The sequence below is a fragment of the Protopterus annectens genome, chromosome 16.part0, assembly GCF_019279795.1.
Source record: "Protopterus annectens isolate FY-2018-M chromosome 16.part0, PAN1.0, whole genome shotgun sequence".
Classification (NCBI taxonomy): domain Eukaryota; kingdom Metazoa; phylum Chordata; order Ceratodontiformes; family Protopteridae; genus Protopterus; species Protopterus annectens.
Window position 1 is genome coordinate 872,994,379 of NC_056750.1, and position 17,447 is coordinate 873,011,825.

The 17,447-nt window shown below is 39.3% G+C and overlaps 1 protein-coding gene across 1 annotated transcript in view; it reads right to left on the bottom strand.

Moving 5' to 3' along the window:
- Positions 1-17,447, bottom strand: part of LOC122790465 (cilia- and flagella-associated protein 157-like) — a 1,902,466-nt gene that overhangs the window by 226,795 nt on the left and 1,658,224 nt on the right. The window lies entirely within an intron of this gene.

The window sequence follows — 17,447 nt, forward strand, 5'->3', positions numbered from 1 at the left end:
GTTTTGAAACTTTGATCATATGGTCTCGGTCATATCAAATTTGAAGTTTTAAAACTTCAATCATCTGAAGTGAGTCCATATATGTGTGTGTGTGTGTGTGTGTGTGTGTGTGTATACATACACATCTACATATATTTTTTTTATTTTTTCAATAAACCAGAAATAAATTAAAAGTATATAATAATAAAGGGATACAGAAGGAAGGTATAATTCACTAATGCAGGCTACTGAGGAGATTCAACTGTGTGAGTCCTACAGCATAGATTCATAGATACACTGACTGTTACCAGGCTAATGACCTGGTGGGCCTTTCTAAGCATAGCCAAGTTTTTCTTGAAAGAATAATGATGTCCTGCATCCAAACAGGGCACTGAGGGCCAGGCATTTATAAGCTATGTCTGTTTTTCTCTGTCCGTTTGCCAAGTTTTCAACCCACTTCATTCATCCTCGCTAACTTTTGGGCTCACAACACACACTGAACCTACCCCCAATTCCCACCCACCCCTCTTACTCTACATTTATACTTCCATAGTACCACCCACATATTCCTCAAACTAATGCAATGAGTTCCTTCCAGAAGAAAAACAAATAGAATTTCTTCTAATAGTAATACCCATTCTAGTTTACCAAGCAAGACTCTCGTAAACTGTCCTACTCCTTACCACCTTAAACAATCACATTACATCTCTATAACCAACCCAGTACTCTCCTAACATTTTCTACTCATAATTTAAAATAAAGAAAACCCCAAGTTAAATAAGATGTCCCTAACTTAGATTATCTTACTATGTCTCCTCATGCTACTAGACTTCATCACCAATTATCAAACCCACCTACTTCGAATACTCAGGATTTCTACTAATACTCTCATAGAATATCAACATCTACCCAACATGTCTTTCTGCATAACATCCTATCTCTACAAGCAAATCACATCTGATTTATTTATCCATAAAGATCTCAAAACTAAGTATCCAAATTTACTATCAAACACCAAACAAGACCAAAATATAACTAGCATATTCTTCCCTCGGTAAAATATCTATTAAAAAATATGGAGATATTCATCCCAACTCAGGTCCCACTGGTCATAAAACCTTCACTTCCAGCCACAAAATAAACCAGTCACTTAATACCTCTCAAAACAGAACCCAAACTCACCTTACTAAATTTGAACCTAAGAAGTATGTGCAATAAAACCCATGACATACATGCCTATCTTGCCACATACACTCTTGATGTAGTCATAGCTACTGAAATCTGGTTAAAAAAGAAATAAAGGATAAAGAGAGCATCCCCAATATACAATATACTGAGGCATGACAGACCAAGCATGCAGGTGGTATAGCAATCATCTATAAAAATTCTCTATCACCTTACTCCCACAGGAATTGCCCAAATTTAACAATGCTGAACTTCTAAAAACACTCTTAAAAATCAACAATAGGAAAAAAGGAAGTTGTGTCTTATCATAACATTCCATCTGTGTTGTCGATCTTCACTTAATCCTTGATTGTGGGACAGAGTCCCTAGCTACCTGAACATTGGGAGGTCTCACGGAAGAATATTCCTGAGCACCATCAAGCCGAATGACGCACATCCCCTAGAGATCAGATCCAGTTTGTAAGGCATAATAAATGTGTGCAGAGATGCCCATGTCACCGCCACATAAATATTATCCAAGGAAGCTCTGGCATGAAAAACTGCAGAAGCTGCTGTTGATGCTCTAGCTGAATCAGCTTTTACAGGTCCTGGTAGGTGCAATCCCATTTTGTTATAAACAAAGGTGATACAGTCTCTAAGCCATTTAGCTAGAGTAACTTTACAAACTGGACTTCCCAAAGTAACTGAAGAAAAGGAAACAAACAGATGATCAGATTTTCTATTTTCCTTTGTTTTGTGAAGGTAGAAATGTAATTGTCTGCGTAGATCTAGTAACTATAGACAGTATTCTACATTGGGAAAAAAGATTGTCAGTTGAATAATCTGGTTAATATCTGTTTCAGATATGACTTTTGGTAGGAAAGTAGGATTTGTTCAGATGGAGGCTCTGTCTTTATGAAATATTTGATACGGAGGTTTGCAAGATAAGACCTGTATCTCAGATATTTTCCTAGCAGAAGTAATAGCTATCAAGAATAAAGTCTTCCAGGACAAAAACTTCAAGTTGCAATTTACTGTAAGTTCAAAGGGAGAATGAATAAGTGTTTGAAGCACCAGATTTAGCTCCCAATGTATGGAGGGTTCTTTATATGGAGATCTGAGCATTAAGGTTCCTTTCAAAAAGGCTTTGCAAAGCTTGTGGGACATTAAGGAATAACCATTTAAACCAACGTGAAAGTTAGAAATTGCAGCATGATGCACTTGAATAGTCAAGGCAGATGCTCCTGCTTCAAAAAGTAAAGTTAAGAATTACAGGATTCTATCAATAGGCAGAGAATATGGATCTAGACTAGGCACTGATGACCATTTAGCAAACTTTAGCCACTTATTAAGGTACAATTTCCTTGTTGACAGTTTGTGGTGGGCTAGAACAATGTGGTGAGCTGAGGAAGAAAGAGAAGTATGCCTGGCAATCATGGGAACTGGAGAAGCCATGCAGTGAGATTAAGATTCTGAATATTGAGATGAACCAGTCCCTTATGCGGGTGGGACAATAGGTCTGGAACTGGGTCCAGCATCCAAGGTTTCCAAATTGGATAAGGCCAAAGGAAGAGAAACCAGATTTGTCAAGGCCAGAATGGGGTGGTGAGAATTATTCTGTTCTATGACCTGTTTGCTTTCTTTAGAAACTGGGATATAAGAGTAATCTGGGAAAGGTGTACAATAGACTGGGTTGCCAATCGTGGAGGAGAGCATCTCTCTGTGACTTCCCCAGAGGGGGGATTATGGCAAACTAACTGCTGCACTTGTTGCTCAGGGGGACACACAGAGATCACAGCAAGGTTGGCCCGAGTGGCAAAACAACTTGTCTGCCACCAGTGGATTGAGAGGCCACTCATGAAGCATGAGGATGGTCCTGCTCATATTTGTCTGCAATCAAGTGGGAACTCCCCGGAATGTTCATTGCTAGTAGAAAGTGACCAGAAGAAATTGCCCATTGCCATACTCTGAGAGCTTTTCAACAAAGAAGGCAAGACCTGGTTCCCCCCAGAGTTTGTAGGAGGAGTCTTGCTGGTACCTTCTTGCTGCAATTGATCTGGCTGGCTTTCGATCGTATCCTCTGAAGCCTTTCCATGGAAACAGATGCAATGTCTGTGATTGTGTTGAGCATCACTCCAATGAATTCCAACTGTTGAGATGGTTCTAAATGGGATTTTATTTAGTTTATAGTAATATCCAAGTCAGAGAAAAGGAAAAAAGTAGAGATGGCTGGTGGAGTGGTAAGGAGCAAGTTGTCTAGATATGGAAACACCCAGAATCCTAGCAGCCTGAAATGAGCTGCTTCCACTGCCATGCATTTGGTGAATACCCTGGGGACTGTGGTGAGAACAAAGGGCAGTGCCCTGAACTGATAGTGAAGGGCTCCCAGCCGAAAGTGTACAGATCTTCTGGACCACTTGTCTATCTTTATATGATAATACGCTTCCTGAAGATTTATTGAGCACATCCAATTGTCTTTTTCCTAGAAAAGAAGTATAGACTGAAATTTGACCATCCAAGAGTGGTCTCCAGTCCCCTGTCTTCTTTGGCAATAAAAAGAATATTGAGTAAATTTTGGATCTTATTTGATCTCAGGGACTGCTTGGATGACTTTCTGTCGAGTAGTTTTTGAATTTCTAAGACTGCTGCATTCTTGTGACTGGGTAGAATATCCGGGATCCTGATCAATCTTTTTGGTTGTTCTGATAAGAGGATTTTGCATCCTGTAGTTTAAATCCTCTACACCCAATCATCTGTTGTGATCCTTAGCCAGGCCAATTGGTGCAGGGATAATCGCCCCCTGACTGCCTCTAGAAGAAGGCAATTGGGCCTCCTTTCAAGAACTTTGATAGAAATTCCCATGGAAGGGTTACTTGGATCCCTGATTCTGCAGGCCACTTCTGCTCCTTCTGTGGCGTCATACATTATTTCCCCCTCTGCCCTGGGGAAAGTCATTGCCACATGAGTCCTGGAAAGGCCCTTGGGACTTCTTGAACCATAGCCTCCTACTCCTTTGGTTCCTGGAATAAGGCTGATGAAGAGTGTAAAAGCCCATGGCAGAAAAAGTCTTTCCATCTTTCTCACATCTGGCCAAAGTCTCTTTAACCCTGGGACCAAACAAGGATGCTCAGTCAAATGAAGCATTGATGACAGACTTAAATGTCTCAAATGCATGCAGGTATGTCTCCTGATGGCGACGCCTGAACCCGCTGCTCTCATCATCCCTTAGGCAACATGTACAATTAGCCTCATGCACAAGATGGGAATAGATTCTAGGGTGGTGAGCTGAGAAACCACTTTTTCTCAAACTCCTTCAGCTACTGCTTCTGACAGCTCTTTAATCAGATCTCTTTGAAGTCTCATAAAGTGTGCCATGTAATTCAAGGAACTGAGAGTTAAGGTCAATGAAGCATAAATGCTCTTCCCAAATCTATCCATTGTCCTAGATTCTTTATTAGGAGGATGGATAGTAGGACTTTCATCTGCAAGTTCCTCCTTGGTGGCTGCTGCTACCACCATGGTGTCTACAGGAATTCTCTTGGCCCATTGTTGCTGATCCTGAGGGGCTGCAAGGATACAGTCTGGTCTCTTAGGAATTTGCTTGATAGTTTCAGGTATCTTCCAAGCCTGTTGAACTATCAATTTAATTAGATCGTCAGCGGGTGGAGAAATCCAAGAGGTAGAGGGCTGGGCAAGAAAAGCCTCCAAGTATACCGATTCCTCTGAGGAAGGCTGGAGGGAAGTCCAGCTACCTCTCTGCTTTAGGATCTCTAGTATGTCTCTGAAGGAAACATCTTCAGGGGGTGACTTAGGGGAAACTTCCCTTTCATTGAAATCGGTATCTTCTGTGAAGGACTCTTCAGGGGGGTCCAAGTGCTTACTCTTGTTCTTTCTCTTCAAAGGTACCTCCAAGGTGGGGTGTTCCTAAGAGGTATCTGAAGAAGACATAACCACTGTGGTTTGATCCTGAGTCTTTTGTGCCCTCTGTCCCAGGGAAGAGACTGGAGGAAGCTCCGGTCAATGAGATGGGCCATAAATTTGGTCTGACAAGGATGGCATAGACTGATTGTCCACAATGGACAAGGCCCTCTTCATCCCACCCTGCACCAAGGAGGCCATCTCCGAAGCTGAAGCCAGAAACTAGCTTGCATGTGCCAAAGCACCAAGGGGCATGAACAGCTCCAAAAAGACCAGAGTTGAACCCTGCCCCCTGGAACTGCTAATAATGCTCTGACAGTTCTCTAGATCTGACAAACCCAAAAAACTCAGGGTAGCTATTGGTGCCAGAGAAGGAGGTCTGACCGGCACTGAAACACTGAAAGCTGGGGTGGTCAGTACTGGGGGCTCTGAAGGCTCAGCTGGAGTTGAAGGAGGAATAAAGGCTGGAGTGGAAGTAGGCAAGATTCCAGAGCCAATATTGCTAGAAACCATAGAAGGAGGTAATCCCACCAATTTCATCGTATCAGAGTCTATTAGACTATTGGTGGACTGGACGGAAGAAAGTGAAGGAGATCTGGGTGGATATTTCTCCATAAAAGGACTAGAAGGATGGTACAAAAAGAGGTCCATTGATGGTGAATATGTGGTGCATGGTATTTCCTCCTTCTATCCCAGTGGTTTGATCAGAGGGGGAAGAGTTTGAAACTGAAATTGGTGCTGATGTAGTCAGTGCAGAAACTGGCACCAATGGCACCAAAAGCTTAAGTCACTTGACCCACTGGTTCTGAGGAATCTCTAGGAACCATGGGAGCATTAGCCATTTCATCCTGTGGTTCCAAAGAAAGTGCTGGAACTGACTGGCTTCTTTTCTTAGGTTTTCCAATTTGCTTGGAGATGATAATGAGGAAAGATAACTAACATTGGTTTTGGAGACAGATAAGGCCTCGTCAAAGTCTGATTTAAGCAGTCCCTTAAGGATAAGTTTATTTTTAATGTTGACTAGTCCCTTATGGCTAAAACTGTGACAAAGAGTGTGTCTGTTGGAGTTACGAAGCTTCCTATCACACTTCTGTCATCTTCTGAAGCCAGAAGCCCCTTTTACTGGTTTGTCTGGTATAAAAGAAAGTCAGACACCCACACCCAAACACCCAGAAGGGTGAAAGAGCTATAGATTTTTTTTTTAACTAAACTAAGCACAGAAAAGACGTACCAACAATGGTACTTGAGAAATACCAGTTTAGGTAAGAAAAGAGTACCGATGATGATATTTCAGAAACTACTGAAATGGAAGAATAAGAAAAAAGGTCACATGCACACAGGAAAACTATATAATAGAGTTTAGGAGGAGTGGGTAGTTAAATAAAGGAAAGGTAATATAGTTTTATGAAGAAAGATAAGAGAAACTTACAGTTTTTTAATACAGTTAGTTGTCTCTTGAGTGCTCAGATGGGAGGACACATCTGGCACTATGAAGTGGCAAACAAGAGCTGAGGTAATCTTGTGAGGAGGATTATGGGTAGAACTTAACTAGAGAGTTTTTGGAAGGAGCAAGCTGGAATAATGGCTGAGTCAGTTCTGAGGTTTGGAACCAAGCCCACAGTCAAGGATTAAGTAAAGATTGACAACATCAGATCCATATGTTTAACAGCAATTTATATACTACCAGTGAATACATTGATACTGCTGAAAACATCCTGAATTAGATATCCAAATGAATTAGCCATTAAACTATAATACTTGGAGACGTAAATACAGACTGGTAAGTCAAATTCCACCACCCCCACTGAATCCATAAACGTATACAACTTCAAACAATTAATTACCACACCCATTAGAACCAATAAATCTTCAGGGAGACACTCAAACTGACAAAAGTAGGCTGCCTCTCAGCATAAATAATCACCTACTGACATAGGCCATTACAACTCACCATAGCCTAGATAAACATATTATCTATAATCAAAAATTAAATAAAATCAATTTCAGCAAAGATATTTCAATGAAACACAAACAATATAACTGGAATGCATTTAAAGTAATGTTACTAGATACTCTGCTGTAGAACACTTTCATAATGTATTCTTACAAATCATAAATAATTTAGTACCATGTGTAATAAAAATAAAGAGAGTAAAGTCTAACACCACACCAAGGCTAAAAAAGAAACAAACAAAACAACTTGTGATATAAAGGGATAAGACCTGGGAAAACTGGTATAAAAATAGAACTCAAAATGCCTTCCAGCAATTTAGACATCTTAGAAACCTTGCAAAACTCCACATCAAACAGGACAGAGAAACATACAATACTAACCTTAAAGACAAACATCAAATCAATCCAAAACTTTTTTGGTCATCACTAAATACACTATGCCACCCTGGCAAGAACACCACTCCCTCTCCAAAAACAGAGAATATGGCAGACTCTATCCCCATGCAGTTTAATTCCTATCTTATGCAATCAATATTGTCTCTCTTTGACACTAATACTTCTGCCCCCCTCAACCCCTGTCCAATCAAAACCATCCACAGCTCTTCAATTTTAGTCCAGTACTCACCTCACTCATAATAAAATTTCTCCTTAAACTAGAATCTACTTCCGTAGCTATAGACCAGCTACTATCAGACTACCTAAAATGGCGGCAGAAGTTATAGCCTTCCCTGTGTCAATAATAATTAATTGGTCCATAGCAGAAAGATTCATCCCATCACTCTGGAAAATATCCTAGATCATACCACTGCACAAAGGTGGAACTCCTACAGACTTTAACAACTACAGACCAATAGCAATTCTCTCTCCATCTTCAAAATATTAGAGAAATGCATCTATATGCAGCTGACGCAATACCTAACCTGTTCTCAGAAACAGAACATGGTTTCAGGCTCCAGCACAGCACCACTCCTGCTCTACTACATTTTACCAATATAATAAGCCAACATAGAAAGAATGCTCTGCTTGTGCCCACAACGTTCTTCCTTCTTCTCTGTAGAAACCTGGATCAAGGAATCAAGCCTTCTACTCAACCCCAAGAAAAGAAAAGTTGCCAAAATCAATGGATTTCTTACTGATACTCCAAGAAAACTCTAGCCCCCACCTTCTTACTGCCAACTATTTTACATGCTGCTCCTGTCCTAACAAATTTAAACAGAACTCAAAGAAAGAAACTGATTTCCTGATACAATAAAATAGCTACATTTGCCACCAATCTCCCTCACAGGACCTATCATTGTCATTGTTTAAAGCAGTTGAACTGGGTTAAACTGCACAACTACCTAACATAATCACAACTAACTACAACAAACAAACATATTTATCATCCAGAAAAATGCCCAGTACTACGAAATGTATTACTACCCTACTGTCCAGCAAGGGACCTCTGTTCTAGTAACAAATTCTTACTACTCATAAATAAGTCAAATAATGTTGCAGGAAACTCAGTCTACTCCCATTCCATTGCTAAACTCTGGAATACTATACCCACACAATTAAAACTCTCAGACAAACTCAATAGCTTTAAACCACTGCTTAAGCAACATCTTAACCAATGCTGGTCCTACACATGCTCTTCACCAGGTTAAGACTTTGTGCTCACCAGACAATATTATCAAAATACACTCCTTAAACAGAATATTCTCAACCACTCAGTGAAATGACAAAACAATTTTTATACATAACTGCTGCCTGCCACAATCCACTAAGTTGAACGTGGGCTTTCTCTTTAGTAACATCTACCTCTGTAGAATCTTAGAATGTAAAAATGTAACTACTGTTTGTGTATAAATGCAAATAAAATGTAACTACTCTATGTTTAACTGGAATGGAGCTTTCTCCACGAGCCTCCACTGAACATGGGTATTACCCAGTCAGAATTTCCTGGTAAACAAAGACAAGTAAATACATAAATTGTTATGTATAATGCTGAAATACATTCAAATCCATACAACCTCTTACTGGTGCACAGCATCTGGTATCCAAACCACTTAAGCCAACACTGCACCTAGGGATCTGTAAGGATAACTTGTTCCAAAGAAAGTTAATTCTTTGGATGAATCACATTGTAATACAGCTGCCTATTAATTTCTCACATCTTAAAATTTTGCCGTTCCATCTCTTATCTTTGTAGACCTTGCCCTGACAGCATCTCTATTTCTGAACACATCCCTGGTTATACTATTCCAAGCTTACATAACTGCATGTTTGAACTCAGCACAGAAACTAGACAAGAACAGCCTACACTATGTCAGAATATGTTATTGATAAAATAGATTACCTAGGCACTATTACTATATACACATTGGATAAGTGTCTTCTTAAATGTAAATGCTGTGCACACATACATAGGTTCATAGGTTCATAGGTTTATACTAGGCTATCTGCCCTAAGGCATTTATAAGCCTAGCCCAAATTTTTGTGGCTTACGCCACCCCCTATATGAAAAATTACTCTGCCCATTAGTTTGTTGTGCCTCTGTCCAGCCTTGACACAGAGATGATTCCCGGGGTAAACCTACGATCTCCCATCCATAGGTCAAGATTTCTCTTGAACAGAGCCAGCGAGGTGCTCTGAATCACATGGACCGGGACTCTATTCCACAGCATAGGGAGTCTCTGAGTGATAAATCTATCCATCCAGCACGTCCTATTTATATCCGTGCTAAGGTTTAAGTCGCTTGCTCTAGTGGTTTTGGTGGATTTGGATTTTTTGAGGTGGAGCATGTCCATTAATTCTGGGTTGGACATGGCCTTGTATGTCAGACACATGTCACCTTTGAGCAGACGGTATGCGACTGAATAGAGCTGGAGTTTCTTCAATCTGGCAGCATATGACAGATTTTGGAGTCCCTTTATCCTTTTGGTGAGGAACTTTTGGGGTCTCTCCAATTGCTGCAGATGTTGGGCGAGATACATCCCGAATGGGGCATTGTACTCGATCATTGGTCTGATAAGTGAAGAGTACAGGGGAACAATGACCTCACTAGATCTGGATGTGAATCCCTTCATGATCAGGTGGGCAATGTAGAAGGTCATTCTAACCACTTTAGCAACGTGAGTGTCAAAAGAAAGGCCACTGTCAACCTGGGTCCCCAGGTCCCTGATAACCTCTTCTGTGCTTAGTGGATTGCCACCTATATGGTAGCTTGGGGTTACCTTGTTTTTCCCGAAGGGTATGACTATACATTTTTTGGTGTTTAACTTCAGACCATGGCTCTGGCACCATACAGAGGACATAGTCAGCATTACCCTACCTAATATCCCATAAAAGCCTAATAGTTCTATGCATATGTATAACTTAATATTTACCCTAAAGTAACATAAGAATAATAGCCTGTATTTGTTAAACATAGTCTTAGTAGCTTCCATTTGATCCTTCAGCTTTTTACCCTCACCTTCTGCCTTTCCCATCACACTTGAAGGGATCTTCAAACATCCTTAAATTAGTGGAGCAAATTCTGGCTAACAATATTATACTATATTGTTAAGCAACACACCCTTTAATAACTGCCATTTGATCGCTAAGCTTTCCCCACCCTTTGCCTTCCCATTACACTCAATTGGAAAGTTCAACATTATTAATTCAAAGGACCAAACTCCAGTTAAGAATATTATACTGCAATGTTAAGCAATATACCTGTTAAATCTGATGCAATTTGGATTTTTATATCCTTATAGCTCTTTATAGTTGTGTATAGTAGCTAGGTTGAAGTACTGATCTAATATGAATACAATACATTGATTGTTTCTTTGGGATCTTCAAATATCCTCAGCAGGTGTATCCCACCCTATTTTCTCATACCCTACCCCCAATTCCCACCCCTGCTTACTCTACATTTATTCTGCATCATACCCCATCCTCTAACAGATCTGACCATTGATCACATCAGGATAGTACAAAACGCTTCTCCCACAATATAATTATATAACCTCTTAATCATCTCAGCCTCTCTCATCCATCCCAACTAAACCCTATCAGGTTTGACAACTCATTGGCAAGACAGTTATAAACTCCTCCCCATAATGTGTTACTTAATCTCCTAACCATTTTAACCTCTTACTGTACATCCCCGACAATCACTATCCTTCTATCCCTACCCCAGTCCTTCACTTTTCCATCTAAAATACTTTTTTCCTAAACTCTAGCCCACTGAACAACTCCCCCTGATCAAGTAACTTATCTGTTTAAACCAAACTTAAAATATGCTACAACAAAGTTGCTAAATTTTCTGCAAATAAACACATCACTGCAAGGCCCATAAAAGTTTGCACTGGCTTGAACTACCACACTATCTAGACATCATACAACTAGCTGTTGCCCACATCATCATTTATACACACCATGCCTGTCCAGCACTAAGCTCTGTTCTTCCTTACCATCACACAGACCCCTTCGTTCTAATTATAAACAACTTCTTACCATCTAGAAACCTCATAAAACAATTTGAAATAGCCTTTACTGCTACTCTGCCGCCCAAAATAGAATTCTATTCACAGGCTATTAGAACTTTAACTTACCATCCTGCCTTCAAGATTCTTCTGAAAGACCACTACCAAAACTCATGGATCTGCTCAAGCTTATACCCTTGGTTGAGCAACCTTGCCTACTTTTCTCCATCCCTGCCTGCACAGGATCTCTACCCATCACCACTTCCTTATCTTCACCTGGCTATCCTACCCTCGCAATCACTTTATATGACCTCTTCTAATCACCTCTCCCCACATAAACCAATCTGTCCTAATCTCACTCCCCTCCACATGACATTTATTTATTACTACTGTCAACTGCCCAGACGATACAGTATATAGGGTTTTACTTTGCTTTTTTCTCATTGTTCTCTTTGTAACATATTCTGTTATATCTCCTTGCCTTACAATATTGTTGATTATTTTTGAAATATATACTTTTCAACTGTTTTATGTAATGCCTTTGAACATTTTTCTCTGTTAAATGGAGCTTTGCTCCCAAGACCTCCACTAAAAATGAGTTCTTGTGATCCCGTTGCACTTTCCCAGAAAACAAATGCCAATAAATAAATAAATGAACTCTACTTGAGAGTGAGGACAATTAGAGTGCCATTTAATTGCAAAAAAGTGCAGCATTATAAACTTTATTAAAGAGAATTTTGATTAACCCTATGGCCTTCAACACAGCATAATAACAAAAAGCATACACTATCAGGACCTAGCAGTATCAGTCGGTGATAATTCGGAATTCAAGGTGCATATGAGCAAAACTATTATAAACTACTTTGGTGTCATAAGAAGCATCAAATGATCATTTACATCAATGAATAAAGCAGTGCTGCTTCCAGCATGTAAAAGTATTATTAAACCAATATTAAGAGTAAGGAAATGGATTTTGCTCATGCAGTGGTGATTACATAAAGATCTTCAAAAGGTACAGCAGAAGTATACTAAGGTAAGTAAACCTCTAAGCAAATTAAGATATGAAGAGTGACTCCGAATGCTTACTTACACTCAGTAAATTACAGAGTACTGAGTGTGGAATTAAACTGAGTATATAAACTAAAAAATAAACTCACTGCAACTTCCAAACTATCTTAATTTCACACAGCTAAGACGTACTCACAACACTCTGTACTCTCCTGATAAATGTCCCCCCCTAAATTCTCTGCTACAGTGTTAGTCCCCTCCTACATCCCTTTGTTTGCATTCATTAATTTATCCCTTGCTAATAAATCAAATAATTCCTTTGGATACTCACTCTACTCCACTCGCATGACAAAAGGTATGGAATTCCTTTCCCACCACAATTTGACAAACAGCTTCTTTCAAGAACTCTAAAAAAAGGTTAAAAGATCTCCAGATTAATTCTTGGTTATGCTCCTGTATATCTACACCTGGCTAATGACTCTCCTCAATATCTCCCAGAACTACTTTAACTCTTCCTCTCATAAATCATTCTAACTTTTAAACTTAATATATCAACTAATCAATATCCCAGTTTGATTTCTGTTTCTAACACATTCATGTTCCTAGAATAGTTGCAATATCTCAGTCTCTAAAATGTTTCTTTGATCACTGCTTTACTATCTTTTCTTCCATTCTACTTCTTGATCACTCCCCAATATATCAATCTATTTTTTCTTTCATGTGTAATATATTGTCATTGTAATGATTGTTAGTGTAATTAAACTTTTTGTCTATTATGTTGGAATTTTTCTCCTTAGACCTCCACTGAAAAGAAATCTTGCATGGCCCATTCGGACTACTCTGCTTAACAAACCAAACAAATAAAGCAGCAAATGTCTGTTGTACTCTGCTATGGCCAGTGACTAGGATATTTCTTTTTATCAGTCATGACAAAAAAGTACAATTGTGTAAGCTGATCTACTGTAACAGTAAATGTTTAAATGATCACTGCTGCAGCAGCCATAGCTATATGGGTTATATACAACAGCTGGTCAGCTTCCAAAGCTCCACAGCACCTTCCATAAGCCTAAACTGTCAAATAGCTAAAGCTGAGCTGACTAAAACACAAGTTTGGGTGTGAAGTCCTTTAGAGATTTCCTGTCAGCAGAGAGAGAGGGAGGCTGATCCATGAAAGGACTAGGTTATAAACAACAAAAAGTAAATGTCCACAGCCTGGCATAAAACAAACAAACACACACACACACACATCCATCAAAAAACAAGGGGGATAGAGAGCAGAGGCTACCACTACATCAGTGACCATGAAAACAACTACTGTTACAGTAACCTTTATTTACATAACTGTATCATATGTATCATTTCAATCACTGCTGCAGTAGCCATAGCTAGATGGATAGAATCTCATAGTTAACTACATTTGGGAGATGGAAGGAAAAGGGCACCAGAGCCCCAGGAGAATGGTCCTAACAAAGCTTGATCAGGACCTAGGGAAGGAATCAACCTTATACTGCTTTGTGAATGTATGCACAGAGGACCAAGTAGCAGCTTCTAGAATATCTCTAGAATCCAAACCTTTCCAAAAAACCATAGATGAAGCCAAGGCCCTGGTTTAGTGGACTTTGACCCTGCCTGGAATAGATTTGTTATGGTGAGTATAACAAAAGGTAATATAGCCTTAGACAACCATTCGGAAATAGTCTTTTTTTTATATACAGGGTGTCCCTTCTTCTTAACTTCACAAGAAATACACAATGGATCTGAAGATCTGAAATATTTAGTTCTGTCAAGATAGTACCAGAATTGTTTATGGACATCCAAAGTACGCAATATCCTTTCCTCTCATTTTTAGGTTCAGTAAAGAAAATGGGGAGATGGATAGTTTGGTTTAAAGTAAATCTGGATACCACATTATCCAAAAATGGAGAATTAGAACTCAAAGAAACCCTGTCCCTATGGAAAAAGAGATAGGCTTGACTCACTATAAAAGCTTGCAACTCAGATAACCCTTCTTGTAGAGGTCAGGGCAATAAGTAAAAAAATGTTTCCCATGTAAAGAACCTCAAGTCAGACAGATTAGCTGATTCAAATGCAGCAATTTTTAACTTATTTAACAGAAAATGAAGATCCCAAGTAGGGACCACAGGTTTACTTGTAGGTCTCTTATGCAAAATCCCTTTCAAGAACATTTTGACAATGAGACTGCCTTGAAAGAGGAAGATCCATCAGCAGACATGCAGAAGTGGCCAATAAATGGACACTGATAGAGGAATAAGAATGGCCATAGGATAGTAATTCACACAAATATTGTAGAATCAGAGAACAACTAGCCCTGAATGGGTGCTCGTTATGTTGTTGGCACCAACTAGAAAACTTTTCCCGTTTGCGAATATATAATTTTTTAGTAGAGGGCTTTCTTGCCTCCATTAATACCATCTGCACATCCTCAGTAAATACTTGCCTAAAAGGAATTAAGACCCTATCATCTAGGCAGACAATAGACGATGATTGATGCTGGGTTGTATCAAACACCCTTGTTCTTACATGATTAGATCCAGTCTGTGATGAAGCTTGTGGTAATTGTCCTTGGCATTTTGAAAAGAAGGGAGAATCATGGTTGCCTGGGCCAGAAGAGTATCACCACAATAGTCACTGGAGATTCCTTCTGAATCTTCAGAAATACCCTAGATATTAGTGGAAAGAGTGGACAAGCACACATGAACATTCCTGTCCAAAGAAAAGGAAAGGCATCTGTCTTCCAGGCATTCCTCCATAGAGTCCTGGGACAGAATGCTGTCAGTTGCTTAAAGCAGCAATAATGTCTACATGAGGAACTCCCACAGATGGTTCAAATCTGGGAAGACCCCCCCACCAATCTAGTTTTCATTCATGAGGGTCTGACCTTGTCCTGCTTAACTTGTCTACCACACAATTTTGCTCTAACAGAATGTAGGATGTCTGCAGAGTGAAACTGTGCTGTGACACTATATACCAAGCTAACATGGCTTGGCTGGTATGTGAAAAGGATGCAACCTGGTTACCCCTTTTAATGTACCACATGACTGTAGTACTGTCTGAAATTACTTGAAGCTGTCCCAGGGATCAAAGATGGTTCATAAAATTGAGTGCCTTGATCAGGGCAAGCATCTTTTAGATATTTATGTCTTTGCTTCTGTCATTTGTATCTACCAATCAATTGATATCTACCATATCATGGACCAAATTAATACTAGAAATCAGGTCCCTCAAACATCACAATCAATTCAAATTGCCACTAGAGAGTACCTCCAAACTCACTGGTCCTGCCACTACACTCATCCTCCCTGATCCATCACATTAATTCATATGTAATCACCAAAACTTCAAACCTTTTTAGCTCGTAAACCTCTTCAAAGTATCACTTTTCTTCTCCATCTCTTATCTCCATTTCTAATGTCACATATCTCATGAAATAACTACATCACTATGAGCTCGTTTCACTGTTTATTGAAAATGTTTGTATTGAATAATTTCTCTTATGTATGTTTATTATGTTTTTTTTCCACTATTATTTTTCTGATAAAATGTATTTCATTGTATGTATACACTGTAACCCACTGACACTGTTAACACTAAAATTGTAAAACTGTGGAGCTTTTCTTCCTGGGCCTCTGCTGAAAAAGGGCTGCTTAGCTCAGTCGGACTAATCCGATCAACAAATTTAAAATAAATAAAATAAACAAATATATAATTGGTAGCCCATATCTCCATGCACTTTTAAACATCTTGAAACTGCTCCCAAAGTAAAGTTTGAAGTGCCTGTGGCGAGTGACTGCTTTGCAGCTGAGAAGCAGAAGGGGAGACTTGGATTCAAGTATATCTGTTGTCTTCTCTAACAAACCCCAGGACTGGGATTTGAAAACATAAAGGTTGTTGATGATAGGAACAAAGAGATTTCGAATACCCCTATATCTTTCTAATGTGGAGCCTTGCCATGGGGTATCATGAGAATCACAAATGCCATGAAACCTAAAATCCTGAGGTATTCCCTTGCATTTATGGAAGACTGAGTGGGAAACCTTAGAAACAGACATAAATAAAGATCTATTTTTTTCCTGAGGAAGAAAAGCTCTTTGAACTAAGGTAGGTGTCTAGTTGACATCCTAGGAACAGAATCCTGCATGAGAGTGTCAAGAAAGACTTTTGAATGTTGTCTTGGAATCCTAGCTTGTGTAAGCGATCTCTCACCCAAGAGGGAGATTCCTAACACTTTGAAAATGTCTATGCAAAAATTGTCTAACTGTAGAAAAAAGTGGATATCCTGTAGCCTGAAATGAGCTGTAACTAGAGTTAGACACGTTGTGAACCCTCTTGGTGCAGTGGTTAGTCCAAAGAGTAGGGAATAGAATTGATAATGTGACTGAGACACACAAAAACATCAAGTCTAGATGAATACAGATGTGAAGAAGAACAGGTAGAAACAAAAGTTGGATCTGGGAAAAGAGGGATGATCCCCTGGAAAGAAAGAACTTCCTTCCGCTGCCATCTATAACCCTGATGAATGACTTTCAGAGCTCATTTGTCAGAAACAAACTGTTGCCAAAGAGAAAAAGGGGATTCAGACTTTCTGGAAGAAAAAGGGGGCCAGGGTAGGAGGGGCGACAATGTCTGTTAAATAGTCATTCAGACCTGCAGGACAGTCCTTGGTTTTAGATGCTTTGAGACTTCTCTTTGGAATGACCCTTTCCATTTCTTTTTAAACATCTGTTTACCTGAATTTGATGAAATGGTTAAATCTGCTTTTTGCCAAAACTGGATAAGGAAATAGAAAATTCCTTGGAAACCACTCTGGACACATACACCTTAGGTGATTTTCTAAAAAAAGAAGAATAATTGCACTGTCGACTTAACATTTCCATGAATGTTTGCTACCTAGTAAGGTAGAACAAGTCACTGTAGTGTCATCATCGGTTTGTCTTTTATCTACAAATAAATAAAATA